Source organism: Vigna unguiculata, chromosome 11 (genome assembly GCF_037176805.1).
Source record: "Vigna unguiculata cultivar grain cowpea cultivar isolate G323 ecotype 2 chromosome 11, ASM3717680v1, whole genome shotgun sequence".
NCBI classification, from domain to species: domain Eukaryota; kingdom Viridiplantae; phylum Streptophyta; class Magnoliopsida; order Fabales; family Fabaceae; genus Vigna; species Vigna unguiculata.
The window spans coordinates 16,420,670-16,434,322 of NC_140802.1; the positions used below are offsets into that span (position 1 = coordinate 16,420,670).

Genomic DNA, 13,653 nt, shown 5'->3' on the forward strand with positions numbered 1-13,653 from the left:
CAGGAATATTTTGTTACGTAGAGGTTCCTTATCGATATACCTACCACTTCTTTAACACATTGCACCAGTTTGCTCGATTTGTCACTTTCTACGATAGTACACTTTACTTCATAGCACACTTTTACAATTGAATTAAACACTACTTTCATGCTATCTGGGAGAGATTGGATGGAACTATTATCCCATCTGAAAATCATACAAATAAAAGGAGGATTATGAAGGAAAACTTAAGAACTACAAATTCATGAGTGTGAAGGATTTTCAAATCATTAATTTTTCCATTATAGTATAGCATGATATAAAATTTGTCGATCATATAATTTGGATTTAGATAAACCTTTGAATTGCCTGTGTGAAGAGTTCAAGTTCTTCTACTATGCCGTAGGAATCATAAGTATCATCTGGAAGAGAGATATAACCAATCAATTTGCTCTCTATCTTTCTTGCAATACTATATTCAGCTTTGTAAGTCATGGTCACTGACCACAAATAACACTCAACTACCCTATCTCTTGCGTAAGCCACCTTTGTCACAACATCTCTTGTTCAATGCTTTCTGAGAGTATCACTTATGGTCAATTAATGTGTTTCTTCACTTTTGTTTTTACTTTCAGCTGTAAATGGACTCATTACCTAATCTCAACTACCATCCTGATTTTATTCTCTATCTCTTTATTCATTTGTCATTTGTCATGTTTATGTGGCCTATTTTATTAAAACTAGCATTATTTGTGTGGCCTACATAGAAGAACAACTACCATTTGTGTTTTTAGTCTTGTCTTTATTCTGCAGAAAATTTAAAAATTGTTCTAAAGTATATCCTAATACTAAAACTTACAAAACACTATTATAACAATGCTAACAAACCTAAATTTCCCTTTAGAAACTAATCTTAAAATTTTCTACTCCCTAGAATTATAACAACAAAATCAAAAAGTGCACTTATGAAAAAGGACATCCTTGTCTTATAAGAACCAATTCTTCTAGTGTTTCACTCTCTCACTTAGAAGAACACTCAATACTCCTCGTCTATAAAAATTCCTAAGTTTTAGTCACTATTGAAATGGCATCCAAGTTAGCATAGAAACAATGCCACAATTGAGATGATGACTTACATATAGAAATGTGATTAACCAGAAAAGCTTCCAAAGCAGTGTTATCAAAGGTAGAATTTGAAGCTTGAACCAAGCAACAAAGTACCTGTGTTCCAGTCCTCGTGTCCATGCATATATGGAAGAATATTGTTTGTACTAGTTTCTTGTCCCTTTTGATGAGATTTGAATAACGCACAAAAAATACAATAATAAATCTACAAATTAAATAATACAAATGAAACTGGTTTTATAATCTTCGAATTAAGGAGGGTATTAACCCCCACAAAAGAAATGAAAAATAGGAATTTTGGAATCAAATAGGTTTATGGAAATAAATGAGGTTTTAAACCTCCATAAAATAATAGTCATGAATAGGAGAGGTTATAACCATCCATTCAAAAACTTCCACAATATAAATCTGGTACCAAAGGTTATAGAAAACCTCCACAAATAACTTGTGGGGAACCTATCTATGGAGGTTTGACAAATCCCTACAAATTATTTTGGGGAGGGTAAAAACCCCGCTAAACGAAATTAAAACCTTCGCAATTTAGCTTTTTTTTTGTAGTGATATAAGATCACCAAACTAAAATGAGAGTATATTATTTAAGGAATCAATTTAAAATGCAAACATGATCAGGTAGAAAATGTACTTGACTAGTATTTTGATTTTAACAATTAATAATAAAAATAAATTTTATAGTGGTGATTAATTTTATGTATTATATTTTGAAATAAAATAATAATAATAATAAAAATAATTAAAGTAATAAATAATAAAAAAAATATCAAAAAAATATATGTAAGGCCTAGTTATTCTGCTCCCTTACATTAAGGGCTGCCCTAAAACAGTTGGGCCTAAAGGCTGGCCCATAGGATTAAAACCATTCGTGTTAACCTAATTCACACTTATACTCTTTTTCAGAAACCTAAATCTGTGTCGTCTCCCTCCAACTGTACTCATTGTTCTGCTACTGTTACGCTAGGCTACTCATTTCCCTGTTTCTCATTTCTTTCCAACACCTTGAATCGCCCTTTGAGTTGACGTTCCCTGCTGTTTAGAGTTGAGATCTCATGCTTGCCATTTTTCCAGGTAGGGAAGCTAAAACCTTACTCATATGTCCCGTTTTCTTCGTGGTGTGGCTGTCATTTCGGGGTTGTATGGTTGGTGTGATGTTATACTGGTCTTGGATGCATAAATCTGTGATATGAATCTATTGTTGAGCTAGTATGAGGGACCGGCTAATCTCGCCCAGGCGATCCGTTCAGTATTTTAAGCGAGCGAGTATCTCGCCCAAGCGAGAAGGGGTCTCACCTAAGCGAGATCCCGCGTGGTTTTCCTGATGCCCTTTCGAGCCCTCGCCTAGGCGAAGGGGGCTCGCCTGAGCGAGCACTGTAACGCCCCAAATTTTGGGATGTCACGAAACGTTAGAAAATTTTTGCGTTTAGCGGAAAAGGAAATAAACATTTAAAATGTACTAATAAAACTTTTAATTTAATTTAAATTGCATAGCTCAACTCTTCACTTTGTCAAAAACTTCCAATAATACTTGCGATCAAATGAAAATTACATATACTTTAGTATCTGATTTAAAACAACTAAATAAATATAAAAACTCCCAAGTTCACCCCAGCCTCTCGTCGATCTACTCCATGCCAAAAGCATCTGCATTATCATCTGCTCCCGTATAACACACACGTTATACGATCATCGCACATACAACAAACATACAAACAAATAAATAGGGGTAAGCTAACCATAAACAATGATATTCATAAAAGAAATTCATAAATAAAATATGTCTAATAATACTCAACGTCGCATTCAAGAAACAATTAACCAAAATGACATCAATCATGCTAAACCAAGCATAGCATCACATTCATCTCAATTCCTCTTCACATATAGTAATCATACACAATCTTTGGTTTTCCGCAGCCTCTCACCCCACAACAACATCTAGTTTCCTAGAATAGACGATTCGATGTGTCCTGCTTAATGCAGCCAGACTGTCTCCCTTATCCCTCAAGGAATTATGAGTAAAAACATCGATGCATCGCACATCGGGCACTATACTCGTAACGAGCCGAAATAAGGAGAAACATCTTTCCCTTCCCCACTGCTTCACACGGGCGAGAGGGTACAACACTCGAACCAATCCTCTACCACTGCTTCACACAGGCGAGGAGGACCTCTTTCCATTGCTTCACACAAGCGAAAAAGTCTCCACTGGGTCCTAGGTACGGAAAACCTCACACCACATTTCATTTCATCAAGCATTCTCAACAAGGCAAAATACTCTCAACATCAAATACATGAGAATTACATATTGCCAACGAAATATACACCATCACATCATGCTTGAAAAATAAGGTCTCCCAATCAAATCATATTCATATATCACCCCAGTATGTAATCACATACCAAAAATCAAATACACGCGCAAGAAAATTACAACGTCAATTGATACCCCTAACGCATTCAAACCCTTCAAAGAAAACTAGTCAATATATAACTTACCGTACTTGTCATTTCTAATCCCGCTGCCCCTATTCCTTTCACGCATGACAACAGGAGCAAAACTAAAAATTTTGTATCCTTTAATTACAAAAAAACGAATCCGAAAGAGAAAGGAAGAAAACATGACACGGTCTGCACCAATTCATTTAAAGGATACCCCTCCCTCAAAAAGTCACATGAATGGTTAAAAGGAAAGAGACAAAACAAACCTGTGGCCCCTACATACCTTGCATTTACGTGTGGGTTAAAGAAAGAGAGAGAAAAGAAAGAGAAAAGGAAACTGCTGCAATCACGTGAATCAAACAAAAGCCATATCTTTATGTGGAATTAATAGAAAATAAGGGAAAGTCAAGGCTGCACCTTTAAATTTTTTTCACTCATTCACACCTGCAACTCACGCACCCATGGCCCACATCACTTAAACCCTTTCGCTCACAACCCCCACATGCACCATACATGAACCAAGACTCCACTACACTAGCACCAACTTCACGTAACCCACACAACCACGCTCATCCCTCCCTTCACTCACTATTTTCACTTCACTGCTCACACATAACCCACATAAACCTCACTTTACTGCACTCACTGCTTGCTTCACTCTCTTGCAACTCGAACCTCACTACATCGAGAATCAAGAGGAAAGAAAAAAAGAAATAGAAAAGAAAGAGAAAGAATCTGGGAGGAGAAAGAAAAAGTGAAACTTATGAACCTACTGCTGCACATTGAACCCAAGCTCCACCGTGAATCTACTACTGCACCTTGAATCTAAATTGCACCATGAACTTATATCCTTTGCTCTGGGTTTTGCTTTCGAAAAGGGTCTTAGACCCCCACTTGGGAAAAGCATGGTTCAGGTAATGTATCTACGCGAGCCTGGTTTAGTTTCTGTCCATGACAGGCCGAAAAAATTTTTTCAATCCATATGTAAATAAAGGAAGCTTTAGTTGAATCATTTCCAACCTAACCCTCTATTCCTCGGATGAGGTCTTGCTAATTTTCTAAGATTTCCTGCTTCGAGTGAGTTCCACCCAATGATATCCCACCAATCTCTTCCATCTTCACCCAATCCAGAAGGACTTGAACCCAATAGAGCAGAATGGCTAATTCCATCAATCGAAATGAGGAAAGTCCTGTTCTTTTACACGGTATGAACTAGAACATAGTTTGAAAGCCAATCCATGAACACTGCAAGTCACCAAGTCGCCGGCAGCCACTCCTCCGGAAACGTAGCCCTCAACACAGGCGGCCACCATCCGCGTCTGCAACAACTCGGCAAGGTTCCTCTCCAGCTGCTGTAGTCCAGCGAGCACACACCACTTTTCATCTGTTTCACCGTTACATCACCTAAGAAACCTCAATCCCCATCAAAGCTACGGTGCCCTAACAGTAACTAGGTGATTTCTCATCCTCCTATGACCACAGAATAACAACACGCACTTCCCATGCTTGTCTCAACAGTTTTAAGAATAACCCACCATCACTCGTGCTCATGTGTTTATGTGTTCAAAGCCCAAAGATCGCATACCAGTTTCTCAAAAAAAGAAGACAAGAAACATTCAACCATCATGCACTTTCATCACAAGATATCAATCAGAAACCATGCAGTCCGTGGCAATGATGGTTTTCAATCTCGGAACAGGATCAAAGTTCAACAACAACACAACAACATGAACAATACTCATACACTTATGCACACCATTCAAAGTTTCGTTCAACAAGCAATCAACAAGAAAATAATCAAAGAAAGTAAAGTTGGCTTCCCCTAGCTAATGCGTCTCTTAGGAATGTTTCTCTTCTCTAGCATAGCCGCTGAAATCTTGCATCCCTCTGCTCTCTTCTTGTTTCTCTCCTCTCCTCTTTCTAAAACCCTAACTTTTTTAACCTATATACCCCTCTTACTCCAAATCTTTTCTGTTAATATTCTCCCACTTAAATATTTTTTTTTCTTAGGTGTTGTAATATTTTAAATCACAATTAAAAAAATAACATAAACAAAATAAAAGATAAAACTAAATCTATTAGGCATGAAATATATATATATATATATATATATATATATATATATATTTGTAGGCCCCACTCCTTAAAGGAGAAAAAGAAAGAATCTAAAACTAAGCCAACCACTAGGCTGCACACTTTCATATGACATAACATGCACTATATTTATTAAAACACTTATACTCCACAAACCATAATTCCTTAAATCCCTTAAATAATTATTATAAACACCATAATAACTTAAATCACTCAAATAATAATTATTTTCTATTTCATAATTTAATAACCTAATTAAATTAAATAAATCAACAATATTAATCTAGCCATTAATTTTTTTTCTATGTGTTTCCCTTTAATCTAATTTTTCCCGGGTCTTACAAGCACGTCTCGCCTGAGCGAGATCCTTCGGCCTGAGCGAGGTGCTGGGCGAGGTAGGGCGCTGTGTGATTGTTTCTTAACTTGGTTGGTGAATGTATGGCTTGAATTTAAGTATTGTGATGAGAGTATGAGATACATGAGTATACATGCGTGAGGTAAATTATGAATTATGAATAATGGGTTGGTACGATCTTAGCATGAAAATTGTATGAGATGATGTATGAAATTGAAATGATGAGTTTGGTATGACTTGACATGAGACATGAAAGGGTTGGTATCAATGTGGCATGGTAACGATATGAGATGGAGTTCCATATTCTGGGTTCGAGAATAAGGAGTTGGTATGGCTTGGTTGAGAATACGAAGGCGATGAATCATGAGAAACCGTATGAGATGTATGTATGTAATTGTGGGTATGTATGCTGAATCTGTTTGGTTGATTAAGGAAGTTTGGTCCGTGTCAGTGCGTAATTCCTTGGGATTCTCTAGGTGGGATTCCCAGGGTCGTGCTTCAGTGGTCGGGACGTAATTCCATGGTCCCTGTTAGTGGGTGTCCGTGGTGGTGCCCCATCTGTATAACTAGGTAAGGATTCAAGGTAAGGTTGCATCCTGACACTCTAAGGAGTCAGTTAGTCTCACTTAGAGCGGACTGACTCCTGTGGTGAGAGTAGCAGAAGGCCTGAAATTCATTAAGGGCTAACCTTGTGGTTAGGGAAATTGATTTATTGTAACACTTGTAACACATAGCTTGGGGGTGAACAACTCGGAGGTGAGCAGAGGTATCCACCACAAGTGCAAGCATCCGTTGAATCTGACCAAGTTATATGTCTCCGGATGAGTCGAGTCGAGTCGTAGTGTATTGCTTGACAAGTCATAACATGCTTGGTTGAATCGAGTGCATGATATTGTGAAATTATATTTGACTGGATGGATGAAATCTTTTGTGCTTTAGCTTACCCTAATTTTGTTGTTGTGTGTTCTGTTGTGTGGTACTCTTTCTTGCGATGATCATCAACTCGTTGGTGTGAGCAGATGCGAGGAACACCCACGGACAACAGGGTGGTGATAGGTCTGCTGCATAGTCTATGTGGATTGGACTTTAGTTTCTTTGGGCTTTTATTTAGGGTTATGGCCCATGTATTTGTTGTTCTTGAATTTATATACTTTTAGTCAAATCGTTATCCTGTTTCTGTCGGCATCGTGGTGTGCCTAGTGTTTTAGGGGTGGTGTTAAGAACCCCAGGACTGCGTTGTTATACTATTTATGTGTGATGTTTCTTTTAATTACGTGTATTATAGTGGTTAGATATATATATATATTAAATTATTATTAAAAAAATTATAGTGGTTAGATATAATGTAATGTGTTAAGTTTGAAATAGATTAAACAAAAAAATTATTTTGCGTGAAAAAAGTCATTATATATAATCTTAAATAAATAATTCAAATTTTATTTGGAATAAATCATTTAGTTTTTGAAATTGATTTAATTATGAGAAATAACATATAAAATAATATATAACAATTATTGTAATAAATAATAATTTTAAATATTTTATTTGAACTGTTTATGAGGCTTAAATGAATTTGGATAACTTTTAAATATTTATAAAGTTAATAATCTTGTATTTTATTTAATAAGCAATTGCAATTTAGATTTTACCAAAGACAACTAACAAATAAATAAATACAACAACAATTGTACTGGAAATGTGTTATCACATTGTTTCCAAAAATTTTCAAATATTGATTTGTAGACGACGTTTTTAAGTTGTAAGGGTTACATTTTTATTTTCATAAAGATAAATGTTTTCAATCATTTGTTTGTTTTTAGTCCGGAAAATGTAATATATAATTGACAATGTGTGAAAACTTGACCTCAAAGAAATTGACATTAAATCTTATATATTGTCATGGCAACAAAACATTGAGATATCCTAAATTGTCTTTTATAGAAGAAATCAAATTTGTATCATAATGGCCAGATTGGCCAATATGTACCACAATGATCGAGTTAGTCACTACAACATAAGTATCCAGATGGTCCACCATCTTAGGAAATTTGCCAACCCTAAAGGTCGCTAGCTTGCAAATAGTCGCTAAGCCTAAAGGAATACCACACGGTCTATAACTAAACATATAACGGCAAAAATGACGAATTAAATAAGCCTACATGATGACCAAGTTAATTAACTATACGGTCTCCTCAAACGCCTATCGTAACCTATCGTAACTAGTAATGTCGCATACTCTAACTTAGAATGAATTAGTTAAAACATTATGAAAAAGTGTTGGACCTGAAACCTAGGCCCAACCAAACCCACATAAGCCCAATAAAGGACTAGACCACCAAAGAGATAATGAAGGCCCAACCATGGTCTAAACCAAGTAAAATAAGTTTAGGCTTATGTAAATAAGAGCAGAGGCCAACGATTAGAGGTACACATTTGATTAGTGCATAATCTGAGATTTGACTTTGAGAGCTTTTATTAACTTAATCGTTGGAGTCCTTTCTGCAGGTTACCCCCTGATGAGTATGTGTTTTTGCCCTCATTTAATGTTTAATTCTAGATTTTTAATTGAATTTTGTTCTTAAAAGATTGATTTAATTGACATTTCTTATAATTGGGTTTATTGAGCATGAGATTCAAAAAGATGTTAAAAATAACTTTTTAGTTGTATAAATGTTCTTTCGATATTTTGAGGTGTGTTAGTGTAGCTGCAACTAAGTTTAACTCATGGAGGTTTGGAAATAAATTGATTAAAGCTTCATGACACCTTAAAGATAAATCCAAGAATAGGAAATTATCAAAAATCACAAAGATTTAAGCCAAGTATTGCATGAAATCCAAGCCAAGCATTGCATGAAGACGGCAAGAAAATCTTGAAAAAGTGAAAAAGTTTGGTTAAACCAAAAAGAGGGATTGGGCAACAAAAATTGGACCTTGCGGTTTTCTCTATCTTTTTCCAGAAGAAGGGCTTTGATAATTCATAAATATTTATGATAAAAGATAATTTGGGAAAATATATCTTTAGATATTTTATTTGATATTTTTAAATAATTATCTTATTTAAATATATCATAAAATATCAAAATATAATAACTACCAAATGTTTTTAAATATGGCAAGATCTTCTTGATTCTTTTTAGATCTCCACAACAAACAAATATATCTTAAAGATATTGGATTATTTAGAAGATAAGTGGAGGAGATTACAAGAGGGGTAAAATTGAAAATTGGACAAAAATTAAGTTGCTAAATAATTAATTAAAGATTTTTTATTAATTATCTTGATATATCTCAAATTATCACCAGAGGAAATCTTCCAACTATTTAAGAAATTGATAAAATCTAAGAGATATTATATCAAAAGATAAAAGATTTCAGCAGTAGAAAATATAAGATTCAAGTCCAATCAAGCCTATATAAAGAGACCAAGGGAAAGCAGAAGAAGAGGCTCGACACTTCACAATTTAGGAACCCTTAGGGGGGGCCTAATTTCTTTCTCTCTCCTTTCTTCTTCTCTATTTCTTTTATTTTGATTTCATGAAGTGTTAAGCTTCTTGGGTTGATTCCATTGTAATTTCATTATGGATTCTATGGTTAAAATGAAATAATTTCTTTATTCTTTTTATTATTGTTGAGGTTTTATTCATCTATGTCTTTGATATTTGAATCACGTGAAAAGTAATGATTTTTACATCATAGCTAATTGGTGAGATGTTTTAATCTATATGCATATCAATTTGAGTTAATTTTAATGGAGAATGTACTTTGATTAAATTTAGAAACCTTCATGTGATTGAATGAGTTTTTGCCAATGATTGAGAATATACTTTGATTACAGGTGAAAACTTTAACTAGAATTAATCAAGAATGTACTTTGGTTAATTAGTTTTTTGTAGGATTTTAGAGGTAAAAGAATGGACATATTAAGGATAGTAATATTTAATTGAGAATGTACTTTGGTTAAATTTACTATGATTAATCTACAAAGTTCTCGTTTTTGATTGAGAATTTACTTTGGTTAATAGTGAGAACGCCAACAAATTAATTATGAATTTATATTGATTAATTTGCAAATCTACAATAATAATCAATTCAGCAATAATCTTTAGATAACCAATGATGGATCTATTTTGAAAAAGAAGTGGAATCAATCTATTTTTCTTTATCATTGTTTTTATCTTTTTATCCTTTTCAAATTTTATATCTTTATTCCTTATTTTATTTGATTAACCATTTTGTATAGTTTTTATAACAACTAATTTGTTAAAAATCAATTCCATGTTCGTTGGGAGATGACTTTGGGTTACTTTACCCTTTCTATTTTGTTGACTACCTTTTAAACAATACTGAAGTTGTTATAGATAAGTAGTATTAATTTGATCGCGTCAATGATAGCATTATCAAATTCTGACGCTCCTTCAAGTGTTGAGTGGCGAAGACATGACAAATAGGACCGAAGAGTATTCATCCGAGAAGTTCAAAGATTGTGGTAAGATAAAGTTTGAGTCCCATAATTATCTAGTATTATCCATGTAGGAACACTTTCATATATACATATATGTTAGTGTTTCTATGTAGTGATTTCCTTTAATACATGTTTTGCATGTAATGATACTTGTTTTTGCTGTAGAATTTCAAAGTGAGGTTTTAATGTTTTATTGATTCATATAATCAATAGACACTGGTGTAGTCTCTTGAGAGGCAAGAGAATTTGCTTGCATACCTTTAAATGGTTGATGAACTTATAGCTTGCTTTTTACTGACATGATTTTTCACGACTTTGATATGGTGAGTGTGTTGGAGGTTCAAGGCTCTAGTTGGACTACCTATCCTCTTCTCTATGCATGCTTTCACCATGAATATATCCTCTACTAACAAAGAGACTAATAAAGAATAATGGTAAACAAGATAAGTTGAGCTACCTCTTGAGCTGTTCTTTGATGATTTTGAACTTAGTTGAGGTCATATGTTTAATCCATAGCAATGGTTCCTAATTTTGAAAGATACTTACTTAACATGCTGGATCTTTTTGTCCTATATATTTCAATTTTGTCTTATTATTATAGGTTTCAATCATACAAAGGGATCGAATAGTCAAATAGCCACTACGGACTTACACAATAGTTAAGAATTTAGGTTGGTTCATCCATTTTCTCAAGGTTCACTTTGAGTTAAATCTTCAATCATCCTTCTTTTTTCAATCATCAGGACACCACTCAAAGGTAGCTACACCTCTTATCTTTGCCTCCACCACCACTAGATCAACTAGCACTGAAAATAGTTGCTCCTATATGGTACTTGAACTTACCCAAAAGAGTAGTTTAAAAAACACAATTATGAAGATTTTTAATTCATTCTTTTTGACACTTTTTGAAGTGGATTAATTTGAATTTCAATTCAAAGTATTTAACAATTGCAGAGGTTTATGAGTTGGAGGAAATTTGGCAAAACAAAGTTGTTTTTCAATTTAACTACTTTCATAGTTTAAAAACATTGGTGGTGATGGACATTACAAAAGATCATGTGATTCCATCTCATGTACTTCCTTGCTTAAAGAACTTAGAAGAATTGGAGATAGAAAGTTGCAGGGCAGTGGTAATGTAAATTAGGCCTTTAGATGTTTACAATTTTTCATTATGTTAGCACTTTTATATTATGTTTTGTTAACTCTTAATCTTTGAGCACTTTTTGGACTACATTAGATTATGTTATGTTAACACTTTTAGTAGAACTATATTGCACTTTTAGACTAAATTGTTGGCATTTATTTTGTTTATAACTTCGATTTGAATAATGTTAATGATCCATTAGGCGCCAAACCTTTGTTAAGGCACAAAGGGATACAAATTTTTTTATTCCTCAGTTATTTTATTTTATTATTTATTTATTTTCTTTCCTTTTGATTTTTGAATTAGTAATAAAATCATGCATAACATATTACATTCATGTATTTATGTTTTTCCATGTCATTTCATCATGTTTATTTGATTTTAGGCTCGAAATTATAAAGTTGTGATTAAATTTGAAAAGAAAATGAAGTTAATATGGAATCTGGAGTTGAGGTCAATTAGGATTTGATATTTTGAAGAAGAAATTATCCTTTAGGGTTGTAGAAAGTAATTTGAGTAATTTGAGAACGTGATAGCTACAGTTAGAGATTAAGTTTTCTTTCTAATGCATTAATTTATGAGCTTTCTAGAGGGTTGGGTTTGTGTGGACTCTTTTCCATGTGAATTTCTATTTACTCACAACTTTATAATTTCTTAATTAAATAAACGATTTGCATGATGTTTTTCCTTCCTTTTCTTTTTCTTATCTTTTTTTTGTTTAATAAAAATAATAGAGCAAAAATAATAAAAACAAATACGGCAAGGCCAAGGCACCCCTACAAGACTCGAGCAAATAGTAAAAATATGGAGGACTGAGAAACCGCACAAGAGACAATAAAAGCAGATATCAATCAACTAAAGGACCAAGTAGGTCAAATCTTGGAGGCCTTGAAGCTTCATCAACAAAGGGTGAGGAAAGCACCCAGGGTGCTCTTGTTGCTTTTTCGACATACGGATTACCACCAAGTTATACTCCACCTAATGGAGAATATTCAAAGGCTAAACATGCTTCCTTCTCATTCCCAATCAATACTCCAAGAAATGAAGCGACTACCTTTGCGGGACCACAAATGATTGTAATACGCAAACCTTTAAACACAATTGTCGATGATGACTCTTTGGCAAGATTACACCACACCTTACTATGCAGGTCGTATCCCTTCACATTGAGGGAACCAAAACTAAGTTGGAAATTTTGGAAGAACGGCTACGAGCCATTGAGGGAGGTGGAAACTATGGGTTTGGCGATGTTGCAAGTTTAAGCCTAGTTCGTGATGTAATAATACCTCACAAGTTTAAAGTTCCAAAGTTCGAAAAGTACAAGGGTACCACATGCCCTAGACGCCATCTAACCATGTATTGTCGAAAGATGGTTGCCTATGCTTATGATGACAAATTACTAATCCACTTCTTCCAAGACAGTTTGGCTAGGGTAACATTAAGTTGGTATACACACTTAGAGGTGTCTCACATTCGTTCTTGGATGGATTTGGTGGATGCCTTTTTGAAATAATACAAGTATAACATGGATATTGCACCAGATCGGTTGCAATTGCAAGACATGGCCAAAAAGGATGCTGAATCGTTTAAGGAGTATGCATAACGATGGAGAGAGCTTGCTTCTCAAGTGGAACCTCCTCTTCGTGATAAGGAAATGGTGGCAATGTTTGTGAACACATTGCAACCACCATTCTATGATGGGGAATGTATCCTTAAATTTTGCAAATATCATCATCATAGGTGAAAGGATAGAGATTGGGCTGAAAAATGGAAAAATTGCATATAGCCCGCTTGCGGCTACAACTCCTAAAAAGCCTGATTTCAGTCTTAGGAAGAAGATGGAAGTAGAGGTACATGCAGCATCAACAATACCTAGGTGGGAAAATCAGACTCTCGCTTACCAAGCACAATCTCCACAGCAGGGATTCTATCAATCACAACACGAAGTTATTGCCGCTTTAGGGCAAATCACTAGTCCTAGAAGGAATCAAGAAAAGAATTATATTCATTTCACTCTTATTCTTGTGACTTACACGGAGT

The 13,653-nt window shown here is 34.4% G+C and overlaps 1 long non-coding RNA gene across 1 annotated transcript; it reads right to left on the reverse strand.

The window, feature by feature from the left end:
* Positions 1-2,620: 2,620 nt before the first annotated feature.
* Positions 2,621-5,526, reverse strand: LOC146881578 (uncharacterized). The gene is made up of 2 exons (XR_014986455.1): positions 3,616-5,526; positions 2,621-2,772 (listed from the first exon to the last, which is right to left on the reverse strand). It is a non-coding gene; the product is annotated as an uncharacterized LOC146881578 (long non-coding RNA).
* Between the last annotated feature and the right edge of the window lie 8,127 nt (positions 5,527-13,653).